Source organism: Citrus clementina, unplaced genomic scaffold (genome assembly GCF_000493195.1).
Source record: "Citrus clementina cultivar Clemenules unplaced genomic scaffold, Citrus_clementina_v1.0 scaffold_2, whole genome shotgun sequence".
Classification (NCBI taxonomy): domain Eukaryota; kingdom Viridiplantae; phylum Streptophyta; class Magnoliopsida; order Sapindales; family Rutaceae; genus Citrus; species Citrus x clementina.
This window is the reverse complement of record NW_006262688.1, coordinates 14,328,615-14,334,803: the sequence shown is the minus strand read 5'-3', so window position 1 is coordinate 14,334,803 and position 6,189 is coordinate 14,328,615.

The window sequence follows — 6,189 nt, the reverse complement described above, 5'->3', positions numbered from 1 at the left end:
TTGTAAAGGTCTTTGAGAAACTTGTCATAAGAGGACTTGTTTCATAGTATCAAGCAAATGGATATTAATACTCACATGTTTAAAAATTTTCACAATCTCATATTTGGTACTTCCCTTATTTACTTTAGTTAACCTCTGAGGAAAATGAGCTTTGGAGATGTATTCTCATGGGTTGTTATCTTTTTTCTCCTTTGTTGATGGGTCTTCAAATTCTTGAGTTGTCTACTTCTTTGCCTTTTTACAAGGTCATGACGACTTTGACCTCTTTATGATGCTCATTTTATGTAGCCCTTTAGGATTGGGCACTGGCTAACTTAGAAATTTGTCTTTCTCAATAATCATCACTAAGGTTTAAATTGAAGAGGCAAGTTGGCCCACCATCTTCACAAGCTTTGAGATTGATTGGGCTTGTGAACTGAAGCCAGCCCTCATCTCAGCCCATAACTCGACAATGGTGAGATAGGTCAAATTTTTAAATTTTTGGAATGCCTCTTCTAATGGTTTTGGTTGTGAGTAGCTTTGATTCTGATTGTATAGTCTGACTAGTGGTTGAGAGACTTGAGGAGCTTGATGAACTAGTTGTATTGGTGGACATGGAGTTGTTGTTCCATTTTGTTGAAATCATTAAGACTGTGAAAAATTGGGATGGTCTCTCCATCTAGGATTATAGGTATTAGAGTAAGGGTTATAATTCGACTGTTTTCCTATTACATTTATAGCATTGGCTTGATCTGGGTATGAATCATGGTCAAATTGGTTGTATGTTTGTGGCTTTGTTGATTTAGCAGCCGTCGACAATGCTATTTGGCAAGAGAATCCTTCAATTATTGCTTTGACTTCCTTGATTTCTGATTTTGACTTGCCAACATGTATTTTATTTACTCCCTTGATTTTTCTCACATTCCTAAATAATTGACTCAATTGTTGGGAATTATCCGCTTGTTGCTTGAAGAAATCTCAAATCTCTTATGCGCTTTTAGACATGAGCTCACCTCCACTTGTTATCATTAGCTATTCTTACACATATAGAAATAGTCCCTCCAAGAAAAATTGACATTGGTGCCATTTATTGTACCCATTATATGGACACTTCAAAAGTAACCTGTTGAATCACTCTCATGCTTCAAAGAATTGCTCATCTTCTTTTTTAGTATTTATGTACTAGGAAATATTTATTTAAAAACTTAGTTACCGTCTGCTCCTATGATGTGATATTAGTAGCAGGCAATGTATTAAACCATGAACGAGATCTATCTTTTACAGAAAATGGAAATAATTTATGCTTAAAATCTTTATCTGAAAATTTTTCATATTTAAAAGTTTGACAAACGGCATGAAAATCATTCAAATGATTGTATGAGTCTTTATTTTCTAAGTCATAAAATGATGGGAGACAATTTAGCACACTAGGTTTTAACTCAAAACTCCTAACAGCTACCTTTGGGTATCTTATGCATGATGTACTTAAATTAGCTAATAGATTGAAGTAATCCTTAAATGGCTTCTCTTGCGGTGCTTGTGCTTATTGTTGCAAAATCTATTTTAATATTATCCTCAATTTCACACTATGATGCAACGTGTCTTAATGTGCGAAGTGTTTTTTTTTCTAGTTTGAGGTTTACAGGTTCTAAATTATGTGACTATGACCTTTGACCATGCATGTAAAGAACATGTAAAAATTAAAAATAAAACTAATGAAAATAAAGAGAGGGATAAGAAGTTACGATACTGACCTTATCAAGTTGCTACACACTTATTACGAAAACACACTTAAAACCTGCACAAAAAATTATTTACAATATTTACAAAGAAAATTAACTCCACAAATTAAAATAACTTACCTCCCCAGCAACAGTGCTAAAAACTTATTGTGCGAATTTTATTGTACTCGCAAGCACATGAATCTATTGTAGAATAAATTTTATGGTAACGAGTAACGAGTATCGCTCTCACGAGGAGGTAGATTTAATTATGGGTAGGTTTAATTTTCTAGGTGAAAATGTGAGTTGGCTGGAAGTGATTTTTTTTTATCTTAAGATTTAAAATAAAATGGCGGGAACGAATTAAAGATGAAAACAATGCAAATGAAACACTTGAGTCTCTGGATTTACACTCAACATTCTTCACGAGCTTAATATTTCCTTTTTAGTTCTAATTAATTTATGAGGGGGTATTTTCACTCCTCATAATCTTCACTCTAATAAATATGGTATCAAGCGCTTAGTGTGTCAAAGGTAATGATCTTCTACTAAGTGTGGTGTCAAGAACACGTTGTGCCAAACGATAATAATCCTTCTGTCAACAACGTGGAAAGACCATCCACTAAATAGCTTAGATATACTCTCTGTCCACACTGAGTGAAGACGACCCACAAAATACTAGAGGGGAATTTTCTCTAATAAATATGGTGCTAAGTGCTCATTATGCCAAACAATAACAATCCTTCACTAAGGAGCCAATGTACCGTGCAAAACCTAAACAAGATACATTGTCTGTGGATAATGAGTCAAAATAACCACGTAAATCATATAGGAAAAGAAAATATAACTTATCTAATTAAGCCCATAGATCATGTTGAGGCTTCATCTTCAACCCAACTTGAAACTAAACTAGCTACCCATAATTAAACTAGGTTTAAAATGATAAATTTATTAAAATACATAAAAAAAAATACAAGATGGAAAGAGAATTATAGAAAATAGAGCTCAAAAATGAATTCAGGGGTGTCACAGTATGGGAGAGCCCTCTATTTATAGATACAATGGATAAATCATAACCATCGCATGAAAACAATTCGGACGCTCAGGATTGCAACACGTGGCAAGCTTTGATTGGTTAGAACACATCATCAGTCAACACCACATCAGCATTTCGGTTCAATAAGGTGATGCCACATTATTGGTCTAATAAGATGCTGCCATATCATCGGTCAATGCCACATCATCGTATGGCAACCAATTGATTCATGAATAATATATATAATTAAATTTAATATAACCATCACTTCTAAGGTGATCTTTTAAAATATATCTACATATATTATAGCGTTATTCTCTTATTGTATGGTTGATATAATACCTCTAATGTATTAAAAAATATTTCCATCTTTGGGTAATAGGACATTATTCATGAAGGTTGCAAATGCTTCACCGACTTCAAATAGAAGGATTCCTTTTAAAAATCCGATAGCTCTTATTTTGGAAGATGAATATATTTCAAAAAGTCCACAAGAAGTTAAAAATATTCTTCTAAAAGAATTTCATTTCGTACCAAAAGATTTCAGGAAAACTCAAAAGTTTTATAGATTTATTTTGGTAGATTCAAAGCCTTCAAATATTTGCCAAAGTTTCCGAAAAAATAGAACCCAATAGCCATGAATTCTAGTGTATCATCATTTACTTGGTTGAAAATAAACCAAATAATTTTAAAAAAAACATATAGAGAAAGTTTATTGTTAATTTCTTACCTTACATCACCAGGCAAACAATTGTGTATTAACATTTGTTTAAACTTCAATAGTATATTTGGTCATTGTGAATCCTCCAAAATTATGGATTATTTACATTCTAGATTGATTTAGTCTAGCGGTGAGAGGAAAATATTTAATAAAAAATGGCCTATGTTTTTGTGGTTTTGCTCAAAGTATGGAGGAGAAGATGAAGAATAGTAGAATATAAAAAGTGTGTTTTGTAAATAAATTTTTGGTCAATTAAACAGGGTACATGACTGAGTTAGATTGGGTTTATAAAATTTTAATTCAACCCATTATTAATTAGGTTAAGAAACATTCAACCCAAGCCAATCCAACTAAATAGATAATGCTCAATCTAAACCAATTCAACCCTTAAGTCATCAGAATTGGTTGGATTGATTGGGTTGAAGGTCAAACTAAAATTAAAAATTAAATAGATTGAAAGTATGAAAACTATCAGTTACTTAAAAATAAAAAGAATTCGTAACCATTAGTTCTAATCTTCCATATCCAAAACATGTATGTTTTGTGGAAATAAATAAACTAATTAAAATAGAATATTACAAGTAAAATAATAATAATAATAAAGAATAATGAATTAATGAATGATAATACCATGCTTTTACTAAGGATTGAGAGTGTGTTTTTAGTTTTGGAATTGGAGTATAAAGCAATAGATATTATAATGAAATCATGTTTAAATCTATTTTATAAAATAATAAAAAGAGGTTAAAAAATAAGTTAGCCGCTTAGGACTTTTAGGGTTCAACAATTAAGGATTAATATATTTTTATTATTGTTATTTTTTATATGAGTTGGGTTGCTTTACATGGATTTATCTTAATTAATGCAACTCAACCCAATTATTAAATAGGTTAAAAAAATTAACCCAATCAATCCATTGAAAATGGATTTAACCGACGTTAAAATTAAATACGCAAAGAGAAATGAAATTAGGTGGAGCAGAGCATATCATGACCATCAGAACTCAGAAGTTTAGAATGTGTGCATGCGCACTATGCTGTGACATGCTCACATCTTATGTGAAATTATGATTTGTTAAATTCTTTGAAAATTATGGTTCATTTTATAATATTCATTTTTTAGCAAATGAGTTTTTATTCTTTTTTTTTTTAGAAGAAAAGTTACAATTTTATTAAAGCAAATTTGAGAATATAGATTTAATATCAGTTGGCAAAGGTTCTATCCAAACAACATATCCATTACTTTTTAAAGCTACCTTAGCTAAGGAATAGGGATGAGCATTACATGATCTAGGGGCGTAATGGAAGCTAATGTGTTGGAAATCCTTACTTTGATATTAGATTTCTGAAATCACCCAAATAGTCTCTGTTTTGCTGCCTTCTTTGTTGTTAACCAACTTCACCACGTCTTGACAATCTGTCTCCACCATTAAAGATCTAAGAGCTACATTCCTTGCCACAACTAAGCCTCATTCAACAGCTTCAGCTTCTGCAGTCTTTAAATCTCCCGTAAATTGGTGATCTTGACAACATCCACTATAATTCGGCTATTTTAATCTTTGATTACAACACCCAACCCTGTTATCCATTTTTCAGAGTTAACAGCAACATCAACATTAACCTTGAAAACATTTGCTGGTGGAGGGCACCAATTCTATTGATTCATCGAATTATGCTTCCCCCCAATCCTTGCCCTTGCTGATTTACTCGTTTGTAGGCCTTAACTATAGCCTCTGCTTTAGCCATAACTAGAAAAAAGTCCATTTTTTTCCTTAAAAAGTCTGACGATTTCTACCATACCAGATAGCCCAGCAATATGCAACAAAATTTTCTATATCTGGCTCGCTCAACTTCTTAGCCATTTCGAGCATAATATTCCACATGTCTTGGCTAGCAGCATCTGGGAAGCATGTTTCAAAAGGGGCATGAACCTATATCTTTCCTGCAGCTTTGCAGTGTACCAAAGCATGAGATATGCTTTCCACTCCTTGTTTACATATTTCGTTCCAGTAGTATCTTTCTTTTTTATAAGTTCTTGGTAGTGGGCAGTAGATTTTAGGCTGCTCTCCACTTTAATATTTTGATCTTCTCTGGCAATTGGAGGGTCCATAAAAGGTTCCAATGATTGAACCCCTTGGACTAGTAGCTTGGCTTATTAGGATACTTGATTTTTAAAGCCAGCTGATATACACTTTTCACTGAATATAATCTTTTTTTTTATCAAAATGCCAAATTAGCTCATCTAATTTTTAGTTTCCTAATAATGGAAATTTTAAAATCTCATTTGCATTGTCTTCCATAAACCACTACATCACATTTCTTTTATCCAACTGACTTTCAAGATTAATGAGCTCTGAGACTATAGCTTCTGCTGGCAGATTTTGGATTGAGAGGGGCCTAAAGGTTTTGGGACTTGGAATCTAGTTGTCTTTGTAAATATGTATCTTTTCACCATTACCGATCCTCTACTGAATTCCTTTTCAAAGAACATGTCCTCCCCACAATATGCTCCTCCATATGTAAGATGGATTAGATCCAGCTTGAGCTCTAAAAAAGTCTGACTTTTTATAATACCTAGCCTTAACACTTTGGTAACCAATGATTGAGGGTACTGTAGCAATCTCCATCCTTACTTTGCCACGAATGCCTGGTTGAAGCTGGACATCTCTCTAAATCTGAGGCCTCCTCTACTCTTTGCCTGGCTTTTTTTTTTCCCATCTTGCCTAATGGATT